The sequence below is a fragment of the Haliotis cracherodii genome, unplaced genomic scaffold (assembly GCF_022045235.1).
Source record: "Haliotis cracherodii isolate W230 unplaced genomic scaffold, xgHalCrac1.p SCAF_1, whole genome shotgun sequence".
Lineage (NCBI taxonomy): Eukaryota > Metazoa > Mollusca > Gastropoda > Lepetellida > Haliotidae > Haliotis > Haliotis cracherodii.
This window is the reverse complement of record NW_027266264.1, coordinates 68,588,116-68,613,330: the sequence shown is the minus strand read 5'-3', so window position 1 is coordinate 68,613,330 and position 25,215 is coordinate 68,588,116. Positions and strand designations below refer to the sequence as shown.

General features: G+C 41.2%; 1 protein-coding gene across 9 annotated transcripts in view; it reads left to right on the top strand.

Moving 5' to 3' along the window:
• Nucleotides 1–25,215, top strand: part of LOC139463495 (putative extracellular sulfatase Sulf-1 homolog) — a 104,589-nt gene that overhangs the window by 20,472 nt on the left and 58,902 nt on the right. For 2 of the 9 annotated variants that reach the window (XM_071245071.1, XM_071244921.1), the window contains exon 2: nt 7,990–8,063. The exons of 6 other annotated variants lie outside the window; for them this stretch is intronic. The gene's annotated coding sequence lies outside the window, so the exon portion shown is untranslated. Of the gene's footprint in view, nt 1–7,989; nt 8,064–11,191; nt 11,253–25,215 lie in introns of those variants that run through there. One more of the 9 variants, XM_071245244.1, reaches the window with a different exon arrangement.

The window sequence follows — 25,215 nt, the reverse complement described above, 5'->3', positions numbered from 1 at the left end:
ATGTGTAGTTAGTAGTTCAACATATATGACCGTTTTTGTGACATATCAGTTTGTTTGACCATGCACTTTAATTTTCTCGAAGACATATTGGCTCTTTAAACCTCTTTGTCTCCTTCATTGGCAGAGTAAGGAATCAAATTTTCAGCATGTTTCTCCTTATGATGACATCATATTTTGTTCAAATCATACGATTTTAGTTCATGGCAGTTAGTTTTTATTCCTCATAAGATATATGAATAGCCATGCGGACCCCAAGTTTTTATGAGTGTTTGTCTTAACATTGCCTACTGTTGACTACATATCTAGTTGAGATACAGAGCCATGGCACTCTTTGTTTTATTTACTGGCATATCTTCTTCTGGAACATATGCAAACAACAAAGTCTGTTTTTCTTGAATATGACGTTGTTGGTAGTTAATATACAACCACTTGTGAAAATCATTGAAAGGGTCTAGTGCTTAAAGCTACCTATGAATATATAGATGAGATATGAATGCCCAATATTATCCAGGTTGAAGGTCACCCATGACTGTGTTTACAGTTACAATACAACGCATGCGGCAGTGTTTGCACACTCCAATCTTCAAACACACTTTCAATATATGTTAGCGCTTGAAAACCGCAATGTGAATATACTTGTCCCCGTCAGTATTGCAGCTATTGTGTCTATCAGGGCTCGTGAGCCCATGTCATGCCTTGCTGACTGGGGTGTGTTTGCCTGCCTGTGTAGCAGGTTCCTATAGCTGGACAGGGGATCGCAGCCATCTAATGTGGGCTTGGAGTATGTCACCAGCCTGTCAACAGGCGCTGACCCTCGCTGACCTTATACTGAGGAGCTGCTAAGTCGGCACCTTGTCCGAACTTTGACCTTCTTGTGACTTGAAGTTACAGCAGGCTTGTGACCAGCTGTCTTTTAAGTGTGATTCTCCAGTATAATTACACTCAGCTGGGAAGAATTTTACTGATGCAGCAGTTTGCTGATTGAGTTACGTTCTTTTGTCTTAGCTTTTGAAGAGAACATGCAGGATGAATGAGAAGTTGCTACTGGAGTTGCTACAAACATTGTGTACCGAGGATGTCCTTTCATGCTCTGTTGTTGGCTTTTCCTGCTTTTTGTCTGGTATAGAGTTGATATTTTGTGATATTATGTCCTGGTTTTGGGCTGATGTAATATCTTGTCACATATTGTGTTATTTTGTCATCTTGTTTTTGGTCTGAATTGGGATGTGATATCTTGTCATAATCTGTTATTTTGTCATCTTGGTTTTGGTCTGAATTGGGATGTAATATCTTGTCATAATCTGTTAATTTGTCATCTTGGTTTTGGTCTGAATTGGGATGTAATATCTTGTCATAATCTGTTATTTTGTCCAGGTTTTGGTCTGAATTGGGATGTAATATCTTGTCACATTCTGCTTTTTTTGTCATCATGGTTTTGATTCGATTGAAGTTAATATCTTATTCTGCTGTTGCAACAATAATAATCACATACAACATTCTATTATTGGATTATATTTTATATGCTTTTCATGAATATTTACAAAGAAAACGCAGATGAAATATAAAATGAAAATGTATTCTGTATTTGGTCAAACTGTTGGTGCCTTATAATGAAGTTGGTCGGTTAATCTGAACCACATTTTATTTGTTATACTTTACATATTCTTTCTGTGCTTCAGCCATAAGACCTGACATTCACTCTCGCACATTATCCTACATGCTCACTTTTTGTGTGAATACACGGCTATGTTCCCAGCTTGTCCAATATTCCATTACAAGCTGTGTGTTTTCATGGTGTTCATGCGTTCTTCTCCATCCCTCTCAGAGAAATGTGAAATTCAATGCCCAGACTTTTTGCTTCAAATAAAAACACAAAGCAATTAGAATTTCACTGTCGTTCTAATCAGACTCCCTTCAGCAATATTTTCATCATTTTTGTTCCCGACATCCTGTGAACTAAAACTGCAAGCCTTCATGGCAAACAATAACCGACATGATTTGCTATCTGTGTGGAGGGAGGTCTTGGTGGCACCAGCCTTGCGCCAAGTATCCAGAGACTGGGTCACCCCGTTCTGTGGGAGCCATCAGAGAGTGTACACAATGGGGGGACACACACAATCTCCAGTTTCACCCCCCTTTTCGGCGATGAGTGCGCTGTGCATAGGGACAACCTGCTCTGCACATGCAGTGGAAGGCCGGAAGGGGGCATGCAGTTTGTGGAGGCCAGACAAAGGCGTGTAGTACGCAGTTGGAGATGGATATGTTCTGCTGATAAGTCAGGATGTTGTGTGAATGTGTTGAACTCGCCCTGTGAACCTGAGAAAGAACAAAACTGCGTTAAGAGGCGTAAAGCAACTTGTTGGCCCGTGTTGGTGGTAGACTTGTATACATGTGTTACAGCTGAAAGGCAAGAAAAGTAGATGAGTGATATAAGGTCTTTTGGCAGGAGGACAACTTGAACTCGAAAAACAAAAACATATAATTTAGATCTTAAAAGGTGCAACATTCAATAAGATCACCATCATTTCATGATCATGTGATAAAGTACCCTCTTTTGTAATTTGAGTTCTAATGTAAATTGTCTCATATATGATATCAGAACTTTCACATGGTACATATCTGACATGAATATATCTTCTGTATGTTACACCAGGAGAAAGATTCCCATTATGCATGTATGTAACTCCCAACACACCAGGTATGTGTAGCCAGGTAGGACACTTGTTACACCTGCATGTAACTCCCAACACACCAGGTATGTGTAGCCAGGTAGGACACTTGTTACACCTGCATGTAACACACCAGGTATGTGTAGGCAGGTAGGACACTTGTTACACCTGTATGTAACTCCCAACACACCAGGTATGTGTAGCCAGCTAGGACACTTATTACACCTGCATGTAACACACCAGGTATGTGTAGCCAGGTAGGACACTTGTTACACCTGCATGTAACTCCCAACACACCAGGTATGTGTAGCCAGGCTGGACACTTGTTACACCTGCATATAACTCCCAACACACCAGGTATGTGTAGCCAGGTAGGACACTTGTTACACCTGCATGTAACACACCAGGTATGTGTAGGCAGGTAGGACACTTGTTACACCTGTATGTAACTCCCAACACACCAGGTATGTGTAGCCAGGCTGGACACTTGTTACACCTGCATGTAACTCCCAACACACCAGGTATGTGTAGCCAGGCTGGACACTTGTTACACCTGCATGTAACACACCAGGTATGTGTAGGCAGGTAGGACACTTGTTACACCTGCATGTAACTCCCAACACACCAGGTATGTGTAGGCAGGCTGGACACTTGTTACACCTGCATGTAACTCCCAACACACCAGGTATGTGTAGGCAGGCTGGACACTTGTTACACCTGCATGTAACTCCCAACACACCAGGTATGTGTAGCCAGGTAGGACACTTGTTACACCTGCATGTAACTCCCAACACACCAGGTATGTGTAGCCAGGTAGGACACTTGTTACACCTGCATGTAACACACCAGGTATGTGTAGGCAGGTAGGACACTTGTTACACCTGTATGTAACTCCCAACACACCAGGTATGTGTAGCCAGGCTGGACACTTGTTACACCTGCATGTAACTCCCAACACACCAGGTATGTGTAGCCAGGCTGGACACTTGTTACACCTGCATGTAACACACCAGGTATGTGTAGCCAGGCTGGACACTTGTTACACCTGTATGTAACTCCCAACACACCAGGTATGTGTAGCCAGGCTGGACACTTGTTACACCTGCATGTAACAAACCAGGTATGTGTAGCCAAGTAGGACACTTGTTACACCTGCATGTAACTCCCAACACACCAGGTATGTGTAGGCAGGTAGGACACGTGTTACACCTGCATGTAACTCCCAACACACCAGGTATGTGTAGCCAGGTAGGACACTTATCACACCTGCATCAAACTGCCAACACACCAGGTATGTGTAGTCAGGTATGACACTTATCATACCTGCATCTAACTCCTCTCACATCAGGTATGGCCTCTGTACTGTGGGTATAGGTAGTCAGGTAGAGTGTATGTTACACCTGTGTCACTGAGGGCTGATTGTGAACACACCTATGATCCGTCATGTCTGACATGGGCACTGTGAGCACCCATTGCCTCATAGGGTTTCTTCTTCATAAAGTACCCCTGAATGCTAGGCCTGACTGAGTTCTCCAGTTGCCAGACCTATTTATTGCTTTTCTCGCCAGTAGTTTATTTGGTTAATATCATATTTAGGAGTTCCCCTTTGTGCTTCCAGGACAAACTAACCCAGTGCCCCATCAGGGAGCATGAGGTCACTGGAGAACCCTATGAGGGGACTGTGTGGGCATTTTACACATTGAGAGAGTCGTGTCGATGACGCCTTCATCAACCCCAAATGCAGATTTCTTGGCAAGACATTCATTGTCCAAAATGCTTTCCAGTACGTCTGGTCAGTAGGTGAACATCTTGTAGTGTGAAGCCCATTCCTTCTGTTCCCTGGCAATGATTATGGCTGTGATGTTGCTAAAGTGGGCTGAAATCCAACTCTCCGAGTGGATGTCCAAATGTCTTCTTCTTTTTTTCTTTTATTGTTTATAAAAAGATGTACCTGTTACATAAAATGGGCTTCCACCAAGGGTAGCAGAAAGGCCATGTCCATGTGTCTATTCAACAATCTGGCACACTTTCTTGAGGAGTTAACAATCAGGTTGATTTTGTTTTTACCCCAAGTGAAATTATTGATAGTCTAGTGTTTTATATGGCCATGGAGTCACAGACAATAACAATTTATAAGAAATTAAAGAACGTCCATTTTTTTCCAAGTTTAGTTAATCTGTCATAACATGACTACTCTGATTAGTATATTTGATCAATCAAGAGATTTCAGCAGCTGCCGAGGTTGTGGACTATATTGGTGATTTGTATATTTGCTGGTCACATGTAGGACATTGGTTCAACTCTCCACATGGTCACCATGTTGGAAGTCCATTCTTGGTGTCCCCCTTTATATATGGCTGGAAACTTCTGGAATATTGATGAAAGCTGTGTAAACAGTACTTACTCACTATAGAAGAAGAATTTAACACTTGGACATTAACCCCCCATGGGTTTATATGATGGCTGGCATGACTATTAACACCAAATAGCCTAGGACTTGTCTCCCCGTCCGGTTCCATGCATGTAAGGGGTAATTCTGTAAACCTGCCCAGTAGGGCTTGGACGAGTTCAAATTTACTACCCGGGTACCCACTGTAGGTCTCAAGAGATACAAAATGTCCAATTGGGAAAATGTTTTTACCACAGCACTTGCAAAACGTATTTAGATACATGTATTAAACGATCTGGTCATGCATACACTGAAGTTGACTTAAATTATATCTTTATTCAACCATTCAACCTTATGAAAAGTCGGAAGGAATGGTTGCATTGTCAGAAAGAAATGCGAACATTCATGACTTGTAGTGTAACCATAGAGTTCTAGATAATTTTTGTCATTAAACTATATATCACATGACTAACCACAGGTCCGGGTAGTCCTGTGGGTACCCGGGTCCTACTCAGTGCCCACCCGATCCAGGTACCCGAGTTACCCGCCCCAGCCCTACTGCCCAGACACCTCATCTCAGACTGCTCATGGCTAATAACAGCTGTAGAAAGGGAAACAAACTTTCAGCTTTGCTAAGTCAGTCTGTTGCATGGTAAGGACTTATAACATGCAAATTGTGTTGAATGAAAACTTGGCAGAAATCAATATGCAATAGACAAGACAAGACAATGTATTCTGTATACAGGCCAGTGGCCCCAAATACAGACATGTAGAGGTTACATTTCATAGCGCTACAATACATATATACATATATCATCCAGCAATAAACAGCTACAAACACAGACAGATAGACTAAAATCTCGTCTCTGACATGAAAATATTTATCAGAAAAAAATCATGATGAATTATCTTCACAAACTATATTTAAAAGGTGCCCAAAGACTCTCTTCATTTTCAGAAATTGCTTTGAAACTGCAGTGATCTAGACTTGCCAACTATCATAAACTTGCATGGGCTGTATTATATTGGATATAATTGGTTTCAGGGTCTGTATGACAGTAATCAAGACTTGCCAACTATTATAGACTTGCAATGGCTGTATTGGATATGTTTGGTTTTAAGGGTCTGTATGGCAGTAATCTAGACTTGCCAACTATTATAGACTTGCAATGGCTGTATTGGATATGTTTGTTTTTAAGGGTCTGTAAGGCAGTAATCTAGACTTGCCAACTATTATAGACTTGCAATGGCTGTATTGGATATGTTTGTTTTTAAGGGTCTGTATGGCAGTAATCTAGACTTGCCAACTATTATAGACTTGCAATGGCTGTATTGGATATGTTTGTTTTTGAGGGTCTGTAAGGCAGTAATCTAGACTTGCCAACTGTTATAGACTTGCAATGGCTGTATTGGATATGTTTGTTTTTGAGGGTCTGTATGGCAGTAATCTAGATTTGCCAACTATTATAGACTTGCAATGGCTGTATTGGATATGTTTGTTTTTAAGGGTCTGTATGGCAGGCGAATAGACAAAATATTTAACAAGGTTTTGTCACAGTTTCTTTCCACCTCTGAAGTCCCCTGCCATGGTGTAGCTTTTGTATTGTATAGGTGTAGCATAGTCAGCCGCTTAAAAACTGAAAAGTATTTCTTGAATGCAATGAAACTTGGACCTCTTCTGAGTTTGCCCAATGAGTTAGTGCAATTATAATATTCACCAATTCATTTGCCTTCAAGCTCATCGTGTTCCCGCCCCACGCGGTAGTCTTTCACACTGAATACTGCACATTTTATGAGTGTAAACATTCTTGAATGTCCATCCACATGACGGTTATTCCCTACTTGGGTATTGTGTGCAGTCAAGTTGGTTTGGGCGGACGTCTTCAAGGAGAAAATTGTTCTTTTCACGGATTTGGGAAGCTGATGAAAATAAAGCCAACATTCGGCACAAATGGCCCTTTAAATGAGATTTTAATGATCCACATAGTGCTACAATCAATTTGAGGTCTGTATAACTGCAGCTTTGATTACCCAAAGGTTGTTCACAGCTTCTTCAAGAGAAACATTTTCAACTGCATCTTCTTGCAACGGCATCTACTTGCAACACATCCAGTGCATATTCTTAGTGCAAATTGTTATAAATATACATTTTCTTAAATTTATGGTATGATTATTGCTGACAGAATTATTTGTTTGTGGAGTCTGTATTCATTTGTCTGTCTGATCTTGCATCTGTCTAAAAGATGTTTCAAAGACCCTGAAATGAGAGGATTTCCTTTAATTCCACCTAGTTGGTGTAAGGAGAGGCCTGGTCAATTTTCTTATCAAAGAAACTCTCAATTTTCTTCTATCCTTTGATATGATTTACTGGTTTTCTTCAGCATCTATATACTAGGACAGCCATTGTCATGTGGGCTTTGAGTGTTGTCCAAAAATATCGCACCATTGCAAGGCCTGTGCTTTGATATATTTTATACAACTGATAAGTCAAATTTTATATAATGACTTGTAGCAGACTTAAAACATGACAGAATTATTTTTTAGTGCACAAGAATATTTTGATGTAAGAAATAGCACTGGAATGGTCATTCCTTTTAGCAGTTTTCAATGTGAAATGAGGGTTTAAAATTGATAAGTACAAGACAGCTGGTCTTAATTTCATTTTGAAATTGAATGATGTAATTAAGGTTAATTAAAGGAAATGAGAAATGGCTTCTGTGGGATGTGAACAGTTTGTGAAGCTACCGGTCTCCCTGTCAGTCACATTTGGCAGCAAATCTAATCCAAGGCTATAAGAACATATAATCCTATATCCTGAACTACTTTCTACTAAACAGATCCATTGAGGAGTTTAATGAAAGGAATGTGACGTCTTGCTCTTACCGACATTTTTTCTCTTACTGACATTTTTCTCTTACTTTCCTTACCTAGCTGGAAGGTGAGCTACAGAAGGTCTGAGGTGTTAGAGCTAGCTGTACTAGAAGACATTCATTAAATGACTTAATGTAAGTCTAGGTGTGCGTGTGATGTACTCCGAAAACCTTTAATGAATTGATCATTTTAAGGTTTCTCAATGCAGATTTTTTGTTTGTGATCACATGCACATTCTTCCTGACTATCTGGCTTGTTGATAAAATTTCTTATTAAAATTTCGATGTAATAAATAAGAAAGCAGCATTAACTTCTAATTAATACATTTTGCACGTGCTTTGTCTTGATTGAAAACAGAACTAAGCTTCCAGTTAGAGTTATCTAACTTAGGAGAGGTCCTAATTTCAAACATTGCTCAGATGATCGTAACTCCCATACTTTAACATACACTTACTACAATCTTACTGCAAAGTTGGCTTTGTGGAATGGGGCCCAGCTGTCGACAATGGTAGAGCATGAATGCATGTTTCTCTACACAGACATTAATATGTCATCCTGTCACTTACACTTGTAAGATTTTTAAAACAAGATTAACTTTAGCACTGAAGAGTGAACATGACCGAGATGCAAATAGACGGAGAGTTGCTGTGTTACGTAAACATTATTTTTGTCCAGCAGTAATTTTGAGTTTTACTTGTCTGACTACCCTCAGTGTTTGCACTGAGGTCCATAACATTCAAGTGGCATTACTTCTCCAGAGCTATTTGTTGAATTGAGCTGAAACGTTGTGTTCTAAATCCTGGCTATAAGAAATTTTGTTCAAAATGGGAAATTTGTAACAACTGGCAAACGGACATCTTAAATTGTTAGCTCATCTAATTGAATGTCAAGGGAGCTTGTGTTGTCGCCTGTTTGTCCCTCATCTGTCGTAATCATCTCCTTCTCTCTGAAACCACAGGACCAATGAACCCATACATCCACATTCTTGTTGGGGCAGTTTGGTAGCCTATTGGTTAAAGCGTTCGCTCGTCCAACAAAGACCTGGGTTTGATTCCCGACTTGGGTACAATGTGTTAAGCCCATTTCTGGTGTCCCCCACCGTGATATTGCTGGAATATTGCTAAAAGCACATAAAACCTCACTTACTCACTCACTCACATGCTTGTTTCCACCAATGATATCACTCCAATGTGTATGATTTTAAGATGTATGATTCCGATTTTCAATATGTCCACCAGAGAAGCCTGTTTGCTGCCCATTTTTGAGCAATTTCTGGTCAAAATGAAGTGACATTTGGTATTTTCCATTCTTGCAATACTTTAAATGTTGACCTTCTTTTGACCTTGCTTTTATATTCTCTCAAAATTAATTTTTGAATTCGTAAACATCTTCTCTGAAGAGATTGCTAGAATGAGGAAGCTGTACTTTGGCATGATGTTCTCCTAATGATGACATAGAGGAGTGTTTTAGTGTGTGTTAAATATTTTTGCAGAAGATATTTGAATATCACTGTTGACAGCAACTTTTGTTAAGGCGCTGTCTCTGTTGACATTTTAAACTGGTGATCTCATATCCAGGTGAGCTACAGTGCTGTGGCCCCATGTCAACCCTGCATGTGGTATGCCCAATAGCACATGCTATATTTTGTCAGTGTGTAGTGATAGTTGGCACAACATCAACATTTGGGATTCATGTACCACTGTGATACCACGGGTTCCATGCAGTCATGACTAATTGTTTTTTTGGCCATCTACATTCATCAGTGTATAATTCCTGAACATGCTGTTACGATGTCTATCGTATAGAAACATCTGTTTGCTTCATTTTCTTATTTATCTTCACTATTGTACAACCATTTTGGTTCAAAATTATATTTAATAACTTAAATAATAACTTGGGTGAGTTCCAGTGAGCCATTTTTGGTTGGGTGCTACATGAGAATGAAAATCAAATAACAAAACACCCTATTTATTTCCTCACGCTGTGCAGTTATACCTGACATTAAACATGTTAACCAAAAGGTACATAAAGTTATTTACCACTGAAGATCCGGGGTAGAATAGGTCTTCAGCAACCCATGCTGTCCGTAAAAGGTGACTATGCTTGTCGTAAGAGGCGACAAAGGGATGGGGTGGTCAGGTTCTCTGACTTGGTTGATGTATATCATTGGGTCCCAATTGTGTGGATCAATGATCATGATGTCAACCACTGGATTGTCTGGCCCAGACTGGATTATTTACAGACCACTGTCTTACAAAAAACAACAAAGTTATCAGCCCAAAAAGGATTTGTTGGAATGGGTCATGAAGAAAATCCTTCCCTATGTATCGTAAAGCAGGTGCACAGTGCACAGAGAGCCTTGATCCAGTCTCAAAGTAGGGATGTAAGGGATTGTGTGAAGCACTCCCAATGTTCTCAATAGGTGGGGAGGTGAAATTGGGTTTAACATCGCGTCCAAGATTATTGCACTTATATAGCGACGTGCATGCACGTGTGTGTCTGTGGCTGCTTGTACTAGACCGGACTGATGCTGATTTATAGTGCTAGCTCACTGAGATACCATGCCGCAGTTTAACATGAATACCCCACTCAGACACAGTATACCGACTCTGAGCCGACCAGTCCTTGTTTTAGCCCCTTAATGCTGAGCGCCAGACAGGGTAACAACAAGTACCATCTTTAAACGTCTTTTGGTATGATGCGGCCAGGGATCGAACCCCGGACCTTCCGCTCTCCGGGCGGAGTTCTCAATAGGAAACGTTTAACGTTTAATGAGGAGTGCTGGTAATTCAGTGTATGCTCAACACTAAACTGATACCATGAGTTTGGCTGTCAGTGTTTCTGTATCAAGATATATTTGGATACAGAAGAAATACCATTCCAGCACCATTCCAATACCATTTTCAGTGCCTCTGTAATCTTTGGAAGGATCATATTTTCCCTTGTTTGGTCTTTCACCTGCTACAGTGAAATATGTTCTCGACAAGCTCCATGACAGCCAACTGAAGTGCTATTTTCCTGTTCAGCTGAGTCCTGCTTCTCCTCATGAAGAGACCCTCAGTTTCATCTTGATAATGTGGAACAAATGGCTCCTTGCAAGTTACATTTCTTGATTATTTTGGACATGAATGAGATGAAGTTGTTGCTGCCAGACCTCTGAATTCCTTCAGGATTGTAATTCATGAAAAATCCTTCAACTTTCAGCTTGAAATGTAAATTGATTTTCTTGAATCATGTTATTAGATTTGATGAAATCCAAGTCAACTGTGGTTCAGAGCTCGGCTGGTTAATGATCCAGCAACATGGCAGAGAGAGATAGTCAGGTCTGTAATGCATTCTGTCACATTAGCTGGATAGCACCCATAATCTCTGCATCTAAACAGCAGATTGTGGAGACTAGGACTCAAGACAATGTTCAACAAGGTGCCCTGGCATTTGTGTTGAGCTAGATGTAGGATATCAACACTATAGGGTTGCAGCTGGAATGCTGCTATTGTTGTGTGCGCTCCACTGACCTACAGGGAATTGGGCTGGTGCTTTAGCCATGGTCAGTGTGACTCAATTCTCAATGGTTTTAAAAAAACAAACAAGTCAAAACATTCTTGACATTTCCATGTGTTAGGGAAAACTTTTTTGTCTCTGATAAATCCATTATAGTCCTTGCAACAATGTAAGCTTTGTTTAGATATCAATGCTGAGTATAAAGAATACTCAAAAGGTACTGAAGCTCACCCGCTGATTCAGCACAATATGCAACTTTTTATCCAACATATACATTACCGTTACTAGGAAACAATAGAGTTAGGCTGTCCAAGAAAGTTGAAAATCTAGAGGCACTCAGCGCCTGACGTGTTCTCTAACTCTATCAAAAGCATTGGGTACTTGTACTTTTCTGATTGTCACCAAGATGGCCAACAAGATGATCTTAGTTTGATTAGGTAGATTTGAGAAAACATTCTCTTCCCAAAGTTATATTTACTGCTCCCTTTGGGCTGTACATCTGAAAATATGTAGTTTTGATAGAAACAAATAACTCCATTTAAATTGAAAAGGAGCCCCAGTGAGATGAGCCTGAGGAAAATCTAGACTTGCTTCATTTAGTGCTTTTGCATTCAGAAAGGTCTGGGCGGAAGGGAAAGTAATATGGATCAGGGACTATGAGACAGATTACATTTGTTCTGCCAAAAGATGATGTAACCATTTTTTTGATAGTTTTATGGAGAGTTTGAGAGTTTAAGCTCAATTCCTCATAAGGTCATTAAGGGTAGTCTTGAGTAAGTGCTGAAAAACTGAAGATAACAGATGATGTGTTACTTCCTGTTGTTTGAATAGGCGAGCTAAATTTTCAAAGCATTCTTAGGTTCCCTACAGATGTTGTCTGTTGCCATTTACTTTTTCCAATAATTGACTCTGATTGCCTTGCATTACTTATAGATGGTCACTTTTCCTAATATCCAAAAGCTAAATTGTGAATATTTTCCCCTTCAACTTAATCTGGTATATTTGTCTTTCCCTTAAGTTAATCTGGTATTATTCCATTGCATTTTTTAATGTGGAAATGTCTACAAATACTGTTATGCATAAGACTCTGGTACTGAGATGCTTGAAAGCACCTGGCGTGTGAGGTGAACGTTGTGCCCATCTGCTGTTTGACATGAGGTGAACTTCTCAGATGGTACATTAGATGGGAGAACACAACTCATGGTCATAGTTTGTTGTGAGGGAAACAGTTGAAACATTTCATGTTACCTTCAATTCCTATGTCTTTCATCTGCAGAACTCGGGGAAAGACATGTTTTCATCAGAATCAGGTTTTGGAGTTTTGAAGACAAATAATTGGGGTTTTATTGAGTCTTTCAATGCAGTCAGTGTTTAACTAACAGGATTTTAGCCTTCTGTCATAAAATACATGTTGGTATCAACATGTTCGGTTGTCTGTCCTAAATCTGTCTGTACAAATTTCCTTACTGGAGTGTAACTCAACAAAGTTGGACATCATGTGAAAATCATGACAATGGAGGTAATTTTTAAAGATATTTTTTACCGCACCTTGTGCAGAGTATGTGCCTCTTGCTGATAAAGTACAGTAGTAAACTATGGTTATGACAAACTCGAAGGAACCAGTAATTAAATTTGTTATATGCATATATACATCATATAAACCGCAAATAGACGGGACCCCAAAATAGTTCGTTAAAAGTGTGTTTGTTATAAACATAGTTTACTGTAGTTCACTTTTGGAATTTGGGCTTTTTGTTACTTACAGGGAACTGGTTTGAGGTCCAGGCAATTTTAGGTTTTGCCCGTCACTTTTTCTCTAAGGTGTTAAGGAAATGTCACCTTCTGCAAATCAATCTTTTCCATCAGGTGAATAATTAGTTTTGTGCATTCCAGTTCTAACAACCTCTAAATGTAAATCAAAGATTTCCAACATATATATATTAAAAATGTTATTAACCGCTATAATGAAATAAATATTGATTGGACACATTCAAACTGTTGATTATTGTGAAATCCCAATGGAATCGGTCCACTACTCTGTTAGGGTAGTGCATCGTCCTCACACTGCACCACAGATGGGGGACAGGGCAGTTAGTGCTCCACTCAATTTCAGGTTGTAATTTGTATGTATAAACTTTACAGGGGTAACAGGAATGTGTGAGTGACTCGCACGCTTTCTGAGGGAAAGGGCAGGATTGAGAACTTGCATATCAATGTTGTATTTTATTTGGATAAATTTGATATTTTAGGTTTTGATTGAGAATACGTTTGCACTTTCTGTGACTCCCTGTTTTCCTGAAACTGGATGCACAAACAGGCTTATCCAGGACAGGAAGATGAATTGAGATCTCTCGCTTGAAAGGTGGCTGTTTCTGGACATGTTTATATTTCATCAGTAGTAGATCAAAGTTAGGCTTGAGAAATGTGACCTTGGATAAAAACGGGTTCCTGTGGTCCTAGCTAACTTTGTTGCACTCAGATTATGTCCCCAATCCAGATTACCTTCCTCATGTATCCCAGATACAATTATAATGATCCTCTGAATGTCAAGATATGACCAGAATACTGTCATGATATGTCCAGAATACTGTCATGATATGTCCAGAATACTATCATGTGTCCAGAATACTGTCATGTGTCCAGAATATATGTGTCATCATGTCTCCCAAGTTCTCTCTATAGAATATGTCCTGAACTTTCAACATGTGTCCAGAAAACCGTCATCCCGTGTACTGATATATCTTCATCCTGTGTACTGATATATCTTCATGTGTCCAGAATACTGTCATACCAAGGCCCTGTGCACAGCGCTCAGATCACAAATCAGGTGAAGTCTTGAGAGTAGTTGGATGGGTGACCATGTTCAGCAGCTTGACTCCTGAGAGTTTCTAGAGCTTCGGTCCTGCCCCTCACTGAAGCACATGTACCACATGTGGCGTCTCATTAAGCAAGCGACTTTGTTCGAAATGTGCCTCTGTTCACCCAGCAGTGAGTGGGTACCCGGTAGGATGCAATGGTAATATGGCTGTTAGCCTTCTATTGCCTCACAGGCAGCTTGGATTGTATACTTCCCAGGGAGCTGAGAATGAAAATCGAGTGCTCACTGATCCATTGACAGGGGTAATAATAGTGTAGCGCTATGAGCATCCACTTGGTGAATGGAATCTGGCGCATTATAAATGCACTGCTTCTTCTTCTTCTTCTTCTTCTTCTTCTTCTTCTTCTTCTTCTTCTTCTTCTTCTTCTTCTTCTTTCTTCTTCTTATTTATACAGTGTACTGATATATCTTCATCCTGTGTCCAGAATCATCATACTGTCATCAAGTGTGTCACTTTGTGTGATCGGAATAATTGTATCTTAAACAATTATTTTAACAGGAATAATATGTTCCAACATCATGATATTTTAGTTGCAGATTTACAATATATATTTGAAATAAATTAATCCCTAAGCGTAACACTTTGGCGCTTTTGCTGGATATTTTTTACGTATGACTGTCAATGCTCACGCACTCGCTAAAACTTTATGTTGACATATAATAGTCAAACTACAACAAATATGACTTTTAACAAGTCAAAGTATTTTCATTTATGACATATATATCCATTCTCTTTCCACTAAAATTTGTTTCAAGGCGCCATTAGTGGTTGCTGTAAATAACGTTTTAGTTGTGCGATCTACCGTCACTTTACACAATTTTCGCCAAAATGAATGTAAGCAATATTGAAAGAAATTTTGAATAAAATTAATAAAACAGGTCACAAACATAAGTCCAGATATACAATAAAGACTTTTTATAACGGGACAGTTTAATTACAGGATTAATTTGCATACTTCAGTACGGATTGTTGACATGGTATTTCCAGTGTTATGGTGTTATCTTTGTCTTTGGGGAAGAAAACATCAAAACACTTCTATCCTGTGTATAGGGCGACCCTCTTTGAAACCCCCCTAATTCTAGGTACGAAAAACTTGCCTTGTACACAGCGATATACAGTTGTATGTATTTTGGGGACTTTGTTAGTCTGAATGAGAGACATGAAACATTTGCCTTTTTGATGTGTCTTGGAGTGAATTGTAAGACATTCTTGATACATACCTTGAATGTGTACATCTCCTTTATATGGCGATGCATCGGTGTGATCCTGCATGGGGATGGCATATTGCTGGAATATGCCTCTTTTCTGACATTCTTTCTTGTTACAGAGGATGGGTTTATTGTAAAAATGTGTTTATGTTATTTCTGGGTAATAAAAGATGTCTAGAAAGTAATCTTTAATGACTGCCTGTGACAGCTTTAAAAGCAGTTGAACATATCCCAGTTCTGTTGAAGTGCCATCATAAAAACTACATGCATGACAACTGTTATTAGTTTATCAGCTGCAGGGGTAACTTGAACCCAGAGTATTCTTTTCAAGACCCATGACTTTTGGGAGTTCAGAGATGAAGCGGTTTCACACTATAGGGAATGTGTGTCACTGTCACTTAGTGCTATGGAGAGGTAGAGGTCTCACACAACAGATAATGTGTGTCGCTGTCACTTAGCGCTGTGGAGACGATGAGGTCTCACACAACAGATAATGTGTGTCACTGTCACTTAGCGCTGTGGAGAGGTAGAGGTCTCACACAACAGATAATGTGTGTCACTGTCACTTAGCGCTGTGGAGAGGTAGAGGTCTCACACAACAGATAATGTGTGTCACTGTCACTGTCACTTAGCGCTGTGGAGAGGTAGAGGTCTCACACAACAGATAATGTGTGTCACTGTCACTTAGTGCTGTGGAGACGTAGAGGTCTCACACAACAGATAATGTGTGTCGCTGTCACTTAGCGCTGTGGAGACGTAGAGGTCTCACACATCAGATAATGTGTGTCACTGTCACTTAGTGCTGTGGAGACGTAGAGGTCTCACACAACAGCTGATAATGTGTGTCACTGTCACTTAGCGCTGTGGAGAGGTAGAGGTCTCACACAACAGCTGATAATGTGTGTCACTGTCACTTAGCGCTGTGGAGAGGTAGAGGTCTCACACAACAGATAATGTGTGTCACTGTCACTTAGCGCTGTGGAGAGGTAGAGGTCTCACACAACAGATAATGTGTGTCACTGTCACTGTCACTTAGCGCTGTGGAGAGGTAGAGGTCTCACACAACAGATAATGTGTGTCGCTGTCACTTAGCGCTGTGGAGACGTAGAGGTCTCACACAACAGATAATGTGTGTCGCTGTCACTTAGCGCTGTGGAGACGTAGAGGTCTCACACATCAGATAATGTGTGTCACTGTCACTTAGTGCTGTGGAGACGTAGAGGTCTCACACAACAGCTGATAATGTGTGTCACTGTCACTTAGCGCTGTGGAGAGGTAGAGGTCTCACACAACAGATAATGTGTGTCACTGTCACTGTCACTTAGCGCTGTGGAGAGGTAGAGGTCTCACACAACAGATAATGTGTGTCACTGTCACTTAGTGCTGTGAAGAGGTAGAGGTCTCACACAACAGATAATGTGTGTCACTGTCACTTAGTGCTGTGGAGAGGTAGAGGTCTCACACAACAGATAATGTGTGTCACTGTCACTTAGTGCTGTGGAGAGGTAGAGGTCTCACACAACAGATAATGTGTGTCACTGTCACTTAGCGCTATGGAGAGGTAGAGGTCTCGCACAACAGATAATGTGTGTCACTGTCACTTAGTGCTGTGGAGACGTAGAGGTCTCACACAACAGATAATGTGTGTCACTGTCACTTAGCGCTATGGAGAGGTAGAGGTCTCACACAACAGATAATGTGTGTCACTGTCACTTAGTGCTGTGGAGAGGTAGAGGTCTCACACAACAGATAATGTGTGTCACTGTCACTGTCACATAGTACTGTGGAGAGACACTTAATGCTGTTGTAAGGTCGAGGTGCCTTACATAGCAGAGTTGATGCCCTGTTTCTGACAAGGATTGTAAAAATGGTAATGGTGGGTTTTTGGTGCTTGTTGCGAATTTACTGCAGCATTTTGACACCACCATGGATAGGGTCGGCTGATAGTTTGGGCTTCAGTCCCAGTTTATCTAGGTCCTGATACAGCAGTTCCATCTCTATTCGCCTACAGTGCATTTCTGCCAATGTAATTCTGCTGTACTGTATATGTCCATGGTTCCTAGAGTCTGGATTCTATTGGGATGCCATCAGAGTCAGTTGTTTTAGTGAATCTCTGGAACACATTAGTAAATTATACTTTCTTTTTCAAACCTTTCTTGACAGTGCAATGTGATATCAAACTTGTTATGTTTGTTTCAATAAAACTGATGATCATAACATTGTTATTGATAAGTCTTAGATATATATAATTTGTAACAATATTTTTTCCTAAATACATGTTATTCTTTTGTAACATAATTACATCATTTGCATTTTCTGAACATGCTGCAGAAAAATGATGTGTATGTAAGTTGCACTATTGCTTAACTTAACTCCTTAGCACCCAGTGTCTGACTGTCGAGAGCATCTAGCACCTGACTGAAGAGGGGACCCAGTGTCGGACTGTAGAGAGCATCCAGTGTCTGACTGTTGAGAGCATCTAGCACCTGTTTGTAGAGAGCATCCAGTGTCTGACTGTAGATCCAGTGTCTGACTGTTGAGAGCATCCAGTGTCTGACTGTAGAGTGCCTTTTCTTTATGTGGCTGTAGAGTGCCTACTGTCTGTTTGGCTGTAGAGTGCCTACTGTCTGTGTGGCTGTAGAGTGCCTACTGTCTGTGTGGCTGTAGAGTGCCTACTGTCTGCGTGGCTGTGGAGTGTCTACTGTCTGTATGGCTGTGGAGTGTCTACTGTCTGCATGGCTGTAGAGTGCCTACTGTCTGTATGGCTGTGGAGTGCCTACTGTCTGTGTGGCTGTAGAGTGCCTACTGTCTGTGTGTCTGTAGAGTGCCTACTGTCTGTGTGGCTGTAGCACATGCCCCGGTACCTGACAGTAGAGTGCCTGGAAATTGTGTTCCAGCCCAAATTCCATGTGGTCAGCATGTGTTGAGGATTAGCAAGTACAGTGTTCTGACTTCGGTGACATAAAACAAAAATGGGACTGTCCTGAACATGTGCACAAGATCAGTCTGGGCAGAACCTGGGATAGGTGGAAGTAGGGGTTCACAGCAAGTAACATCTAATATTTATTCCCACATGTAGCTAGCTTTTACCCTACCTTTTGAGGGTGTTTTTTACAATTAGGATGCTTGATTCTTGATTTTATCCTTTAGGTGGCTGTTGAAATCAACAGTTAGGCCTTGATAGGCCCACGATGAAAGACAATGGGCAATGTTTAGGTAAAGATTTATAGTGAGTGAGTTTGGTTTAAAACCGCTTTTAACAGTATTACAGTTATGTCGCGGCGTGTCAGCTTAATGTGGGAGGAAAGCCCGAAGTGATGCAGGTCTCAGACATTTACCACTTTGGTGAAACCCATGAGCACGGGTATGGTGCTGACAAACCTAGAAACATAATCGGGGCGAACCGGGATTCGAACCCACAATCATAGGTTTCTGGCATGCCCAAGGGACGCAACTCTGCACAGCGAATCGCGGTGCCTTGGACGACTGGGCCACCTGTGCCCCCTCAAGATTTATAAGACTTTTGACTTGTTCTGTCAGCAAGTCACTGAATACATTCATATGAATCATCTTGTAAGAACAAATCAACTTCCAAATCCCACCATGTATCATGTTGTTCCAGCCCCCCTATTCGAGAGACGCCATGTCTGACCGTGTTTATATTTCATTGTCACAAAGGCAGGATATTAACATCATATCCACGAAACTAAATATCTCCATGTTTATTCATGATTGCCACAAAGGAAAGATATGAGTATCATCTCTCTAGAACAAGTGTGTCGGCTTGATTTAGAAGCCATAGATATACCACAAGATAGAGATCAGAACACAGGGATAGGTGGAATGGGATCCTTCCATATGAAAGAAAGAAATTTATGATGGTTAATCTATCTGATGACTGGAGTGATACTGTCAGGTGTGGGATAATGTATTTATAGATGCGCAACAAACAGGGTATATTGTGGTTGACAGATTAGTTAACCCTTCCTGGCCTCATGTGGGAACCAGGGCACAGTAAGTCCTTAGTGTTACATTCTTGTATGAAGAGGTGACGCAACTGGGGGCTGGTGAACACACTGGATTTCAACAGCGGAAAGTTGTTAGGTGGGTGATCACCTGAGATAGGAGCTGTATGCTGGCTAATTATGGGTTACCTTATGCATTTCATGTAGGATTTGATTACAAAACTTGTGTCAGCTCCAGGAGGGATAATGTTGCAGTATTTCCCAATATAGGTGATAACATGACAGTCTGCTGATATGGCTATGCTAATCCAGGTGTGATACCGCTACACTATGTCCTGATATGGCTATGCTAATCCAGGAGTGATACCGCTACACTATGTCCTGATATGGCTATGGTAATCCAGGTGTGATACCGCTACACTATGTCCTGATATGGCTATGGTACTCCAGGAGTGATAGCACTACACTATGTCCTGATATGGCTATGCTAATCCAGGAGTGATAGCACTACACTATGTCCTGATATGGCTATGCTAATCCAGGTGTGATAACACTACACTATGTCTGATGTGTCTATGCTAATCCAGGTGATAGCACAACACTATGTCCTGATATGGCTATGCTAATCCAGGTGTGATACCGCTACACTATGTCCTGATATGGCTATGGTACTCCAGGAGTGATAGCACTACACTATGTCCTGATATGGCTATGGTAATCCAGGTGCAATAGCACTACACTATGTCCTGATATGGCTATGCTAATCCAGGAGTGATAGCACTACACTATGTCCCTCCTGATATGGCTATGCTAATCCAGGTGTGATAGCACTACACTATGTCCTGATATGGCTATGGTAATCCAGGAGTGATAGCACTACACTATGTCCTGATATGGCTATGGTAATCCAGGAGTGATAGCACTACACTATGTCCTGATAAGGCTATGATAATCCAGGTGTGATAACACTACACTATGTCCTGATATGGCTATGCTAATCCAGGAGTGATAGCACTACACTATGTCCTGATATGGCTATGCTAATCCAGGAGTGATAACACTACACTATGTCCTGATATAGCTATGGTAATCCAGGAGTGATAACACTACACTATGTCCTGCCTGATATGGCTATGCTAATCCAGGTGTGATAACACTTAAGTCTGCCTGATATGGCTATGGTAATCCAGGAGTGATAGCACTACACTATGTCCTGCCTGATATGGCTATGCTAATCCAGGTGTGATACCGCTACACTATGTCCTGATATGGCTATGGTACTCCAGGAGTGATAGCACTACACTATGTCCTGATATGGCTATGCTAATCCAGGAGTGATAACACTACACTTTGTCCTGCCTGATATGGCTACAATACCCCAGGCAGGAATACTTCTGTCTCATCAATGTAGCTTTTGTACTCCAGGTGTGATAACTACCCTGGCTGGTGGGCCGCAAGAGTATGATCGTCAGTTCCACAAGAACTAATGTGTTCATGGCTCAGAAAAGCACAACAGCTGACACTATCATAAATTTTATCCTTTCGGTTTGAAATGGCTCGACTTTAGCATGAGCGGAGCTTTCTTTAATGTGTGAGAAAATGATACAAATAACTCTATTTTGTGAAGGTAGACCCACTTTACAGCAGTTTCCTATTTCTGAAAAAACCCTTTGTCCTGATGAGGTGAGCTGGGCCAGAGATCGTTGGCTGCTCACTCGGGTGAACACGCTCACATTCAGCAAGTACAGGGTTAACCAGCTTCCTGCCATATTTCTTACACCAAGATGTACCTGTACTGCAGTGATTCCTCCATGACAGTCCATGGGTTAAACATGCATTCAACATAACTATCTTCTATTTACTGTGCTCCTGTGTCAGATAATAATCCTGAGTCAGTGTGAGGTGAACCATAAGAATGTTATTCCAGGAAACACAGAACAATTTTGACATTAGAAGATTTACAGCTTATAGTAATGAGGATATTATTACAGTTAATACATTGAAGGAGCTAGAAATTGACCAGATTGAATGTCCTGCATGGTTTATCTAGTTACCCTCAATATTCCTGTCTGTCAAATAAGATAATTAGCTCTGCATGATAGATTGGATTTTTATTGGGCTATGCTCTTGTGTACACACTTCAGTCGATGTAAGATTCTGCACGAACTAGCTAATCTTACATCTCGTGACGTTGACAAATAAGATTAAGCAAAATTTGATTTTCTCCCTGGATAGATGATGGTAGCTAGATCAGTGCATGATCTGATTTATATTTTATTGCAGTTTTGTAGGATTGTTATCAGTTCATTCCAGTACAAGTGTTTATTGGGTTCCAGATTTTAGCAAAGAGGCAAAAAACAGTTCTCTTTCTGATTGAAAGGGTACTGAAGCAGACCCTGCTTTTGACACATGTTGGTGTCTCGGAGAAATATTGATGGTGTCATGCAGGAAGGGGAAAATTGGAACCTGCAGATCTTTCATCAGGATCTCAGTGATATCCTATCAGCTTATATTGTGTAGGAAGGTACTTACATGGTGTATCAGCAACCCAAGGCGTTGAATGAACTCATACCTCTGGGGTATCATGATGCTGTCCTGTTGTTGAGAGCAGTTGTTAAAAGCCTGTTGAAAGCAGTTGTTAGAGGGTGTTAATGGCAATTATTAGTGGCTGTTGAAAGCAGTTGTTAAAGGGTGTTGATGGCAGTTGTTAAAGGCTGTTGGAGGCAGTTGTTAGAGGCTGTTGAAGGCAGTCGTTAAAGGCTGTTAATGGCAGTTGTTAGAGGCTGTTAAAGGCTATTGTTAGAGGCTGTTGAAGGCAGTTAAAGGCTGTTGAAGGCAGTTGTTAAAGGCTGTTGAAGGCAGTTGTTAGAGGCTGTTGAAAGCAGTTGTTAAAGGCTGTTAACGACTGCCTTCAACAGCCACTAACAACTGCCATCAACAGCTTTAACAACTACCTTTAACAACTGCTTTCTACAGCCTCTAACAACTGCCCTCAGTAGCCTTTAACAACCGCCTTCAACAGCCTCTAACAACTGCCTTCAACAGCCTCTAACAACTGCCTTCAACAGGCTTTTAACAACAGCCTTCAAGAGCCTTTAACAACTGCCTTCAACAGCCTCTAACAACTGCCTTCAACAGCCTTTAACAAATGCCTCTGTTAGTGGCTGTTGAGAGTAGTTGTTAGAGACTGTTGAAGGCAGTTGTTAAAGGCTACTGAAGGCAGTTGTTAGAGGCTGTTAAGAGCAGGCAGATGTTAGAGGCTGTTAAAGGCTATTGTTAGAGGCTGTTGAAGGCAGTTAAAGGCTGTTAAAGGCAGTTGTTAGAGGCTGTTGAAGGCAGTTGTAAGTGGCTGTTGAGGGCAGTTGTTAAGAGGCTGTTAAAGGCAGTTGTTAGAGGCTGTAGAAGGCAGTTGTTAAAGGTAGTTGTTAAAGGCTGTTGAAGGCAGTTGTTAAAGGCTGTTGAAGGCAGCTGTTTGAGGCTGTAGAAAGCAGTTGTTAAAGGTAGTTGTTAAAGCGGTTGATGGCAGTTGTTAGTGGCTGTTGAAGGCAGTTGTTAAAGGCTACTGAAGGCAGTTGTTGAAGGCAGTTGTTAAAGGTAGTTGTTAAAGGCTGTTGAAGGCAGTTGTTAGAGGCTGTTGAAGGCAGTTGTTAAAGGCTACTGAAGGCAGTTGTTAAAGGCTTCTGAAGGCAACTGCCTTTAACAGCCTCTAACAACTGCCTTCAGTAGCCTTTCACAACTGCCTTCAACAGCCACTAACAACTGCCTTCAACAGCCTCTAACAACTGCCTTCAACAGCCTTTAACAACTGCCTCTGTTAGTGGCTGTTGAGAGTAGTTGTTAGAGACTGTTGAAGGCAGTTGTTAAAGGCTACTGAAGGCAGTTGTTAGAGGCTGTTAAGAGCAGGCAGATGTTAGAGGCTGTTGAAGGCAGTTGTTTGATGCTACCAACTGCTTTTGTGTATATCAGAGAAACATGGACATGCTTGCATGTAAGCTGAAGTTATTTACAAAAGCAAAACATGAACATACTACTTGCTTGTAAACTCATGATAGGTTTTCAGACAAGTACATATACCTGTTAGGTAACTACCTGCTTGTAAACTGATGCTGTGTATATTGGTGTTATATGTTTTGAGACAGCCCCCAAATACTGGGGTTAAGTGGTAAATGTCACCTGTCACTTTGAGGCAACAGCAGAACAGATTGCAGGGGAGAAAAAAGTAAGTCTATGTAGAAAAAGGAAGCCATCAACTTCCTAGGCCCAGCCAGGTGGTATTCTTGTTTCACAGGGCTGCTTCAAAGTTCTTAAACCCTGACTTTCCACAACACAGTATTTGGGGGTAAGTGTTAAGTTTGATTGATGGGGATACTGTTTAGATGTAGGACAAGACCCAAAAATGAAGTAGGGGTTATTTCCGGAAGGACTATTTCATGGGCAGTCTTAGATCAAACACTACCTCCATCATGTCATAGATGTGACACTGCCTCCACCATAGATGTGACACTGCTTCCACCATGTCATAGATGTGACACTGCTTCCACCATGTCATGGATGTGACACTGCCTCCACCATGCCATATATGTGACACTGCTTCCACCATGTCATAGATGTGACACTGCTTCCACCATGTCATGGATGTGACACTGCTTCCACCATGTCATATATGTGACACTGCTTCCACCATGTCATGGATGTGACACTGCTTCCACCATACCATAGATGTGACACTGCGTCCATCATAGATGTGACACTGCTTCCACCATGCCATAGATGTGACACTGCTTCCACCATGTCATAGATGTGACACTGCCTCCACCATGTCATAGATGTGACACTGCCTCCACCATACCATAGATGTGACACTGCATCCACCATGTCATAGATGTGACACTGCCTCAATCATGTCATAGATGTGACACTGCCTCAACCATGCCATAGATGTGACACTGCCTCCATCATAGATGTAACATTGCCACCATGTCATAAATGTGACACTGCTTCCACCATAGATGTGACACTGCTTCCATCATGTCATAGATGTGACACTGCCTCCACCATAGATGTGACACTGCGTCCACCATGTCATAGATGTGACACTGCCTCAATCATGTCATAGATGTGACACTGCCTCAACCATGCCATAGATGTGACACTGCCTCCACCATGTCATAAATGTGACACTGCTTCCACCATGTCATAGATGTGACACTGCTTCCACCATGTCATAGATGTGACACTGCCTCCACCATGTCATAGATGTGACACTGCCTCAATCATGTCATAGATGTGACACTGCCTTCACCATGTCATAGATGTGACACTGCCTCAATCATGTCATAGATGTGACACTGCCTCCACCATACCATAGATGTGACACTGCTTCCACCATGTCATAGATGTGACACTGCTCAATCATGTCATAGATGTGACACTGCCTCCACCATGCCATAGATGTGACACTGCTTCCACCATGTCATAGATGTGACACTGCCTCCATCATAGATGTAACACTGCCACCATGTCATAAATGTGACACTGCTTCCACCACATCATAGATGTGACACTGCTTCCAACATATCATAGATGTGACACTGCTTCCACCATATCATGAATGTGACACTGCCTCCATCATGTCATAGATGTGACACTGCTTCCACCATGTCATAGATGTGACACTGCTTCCACCATGTCATAGATGTGACACTGCCTCCACCATGTCAAAGATCTAACACT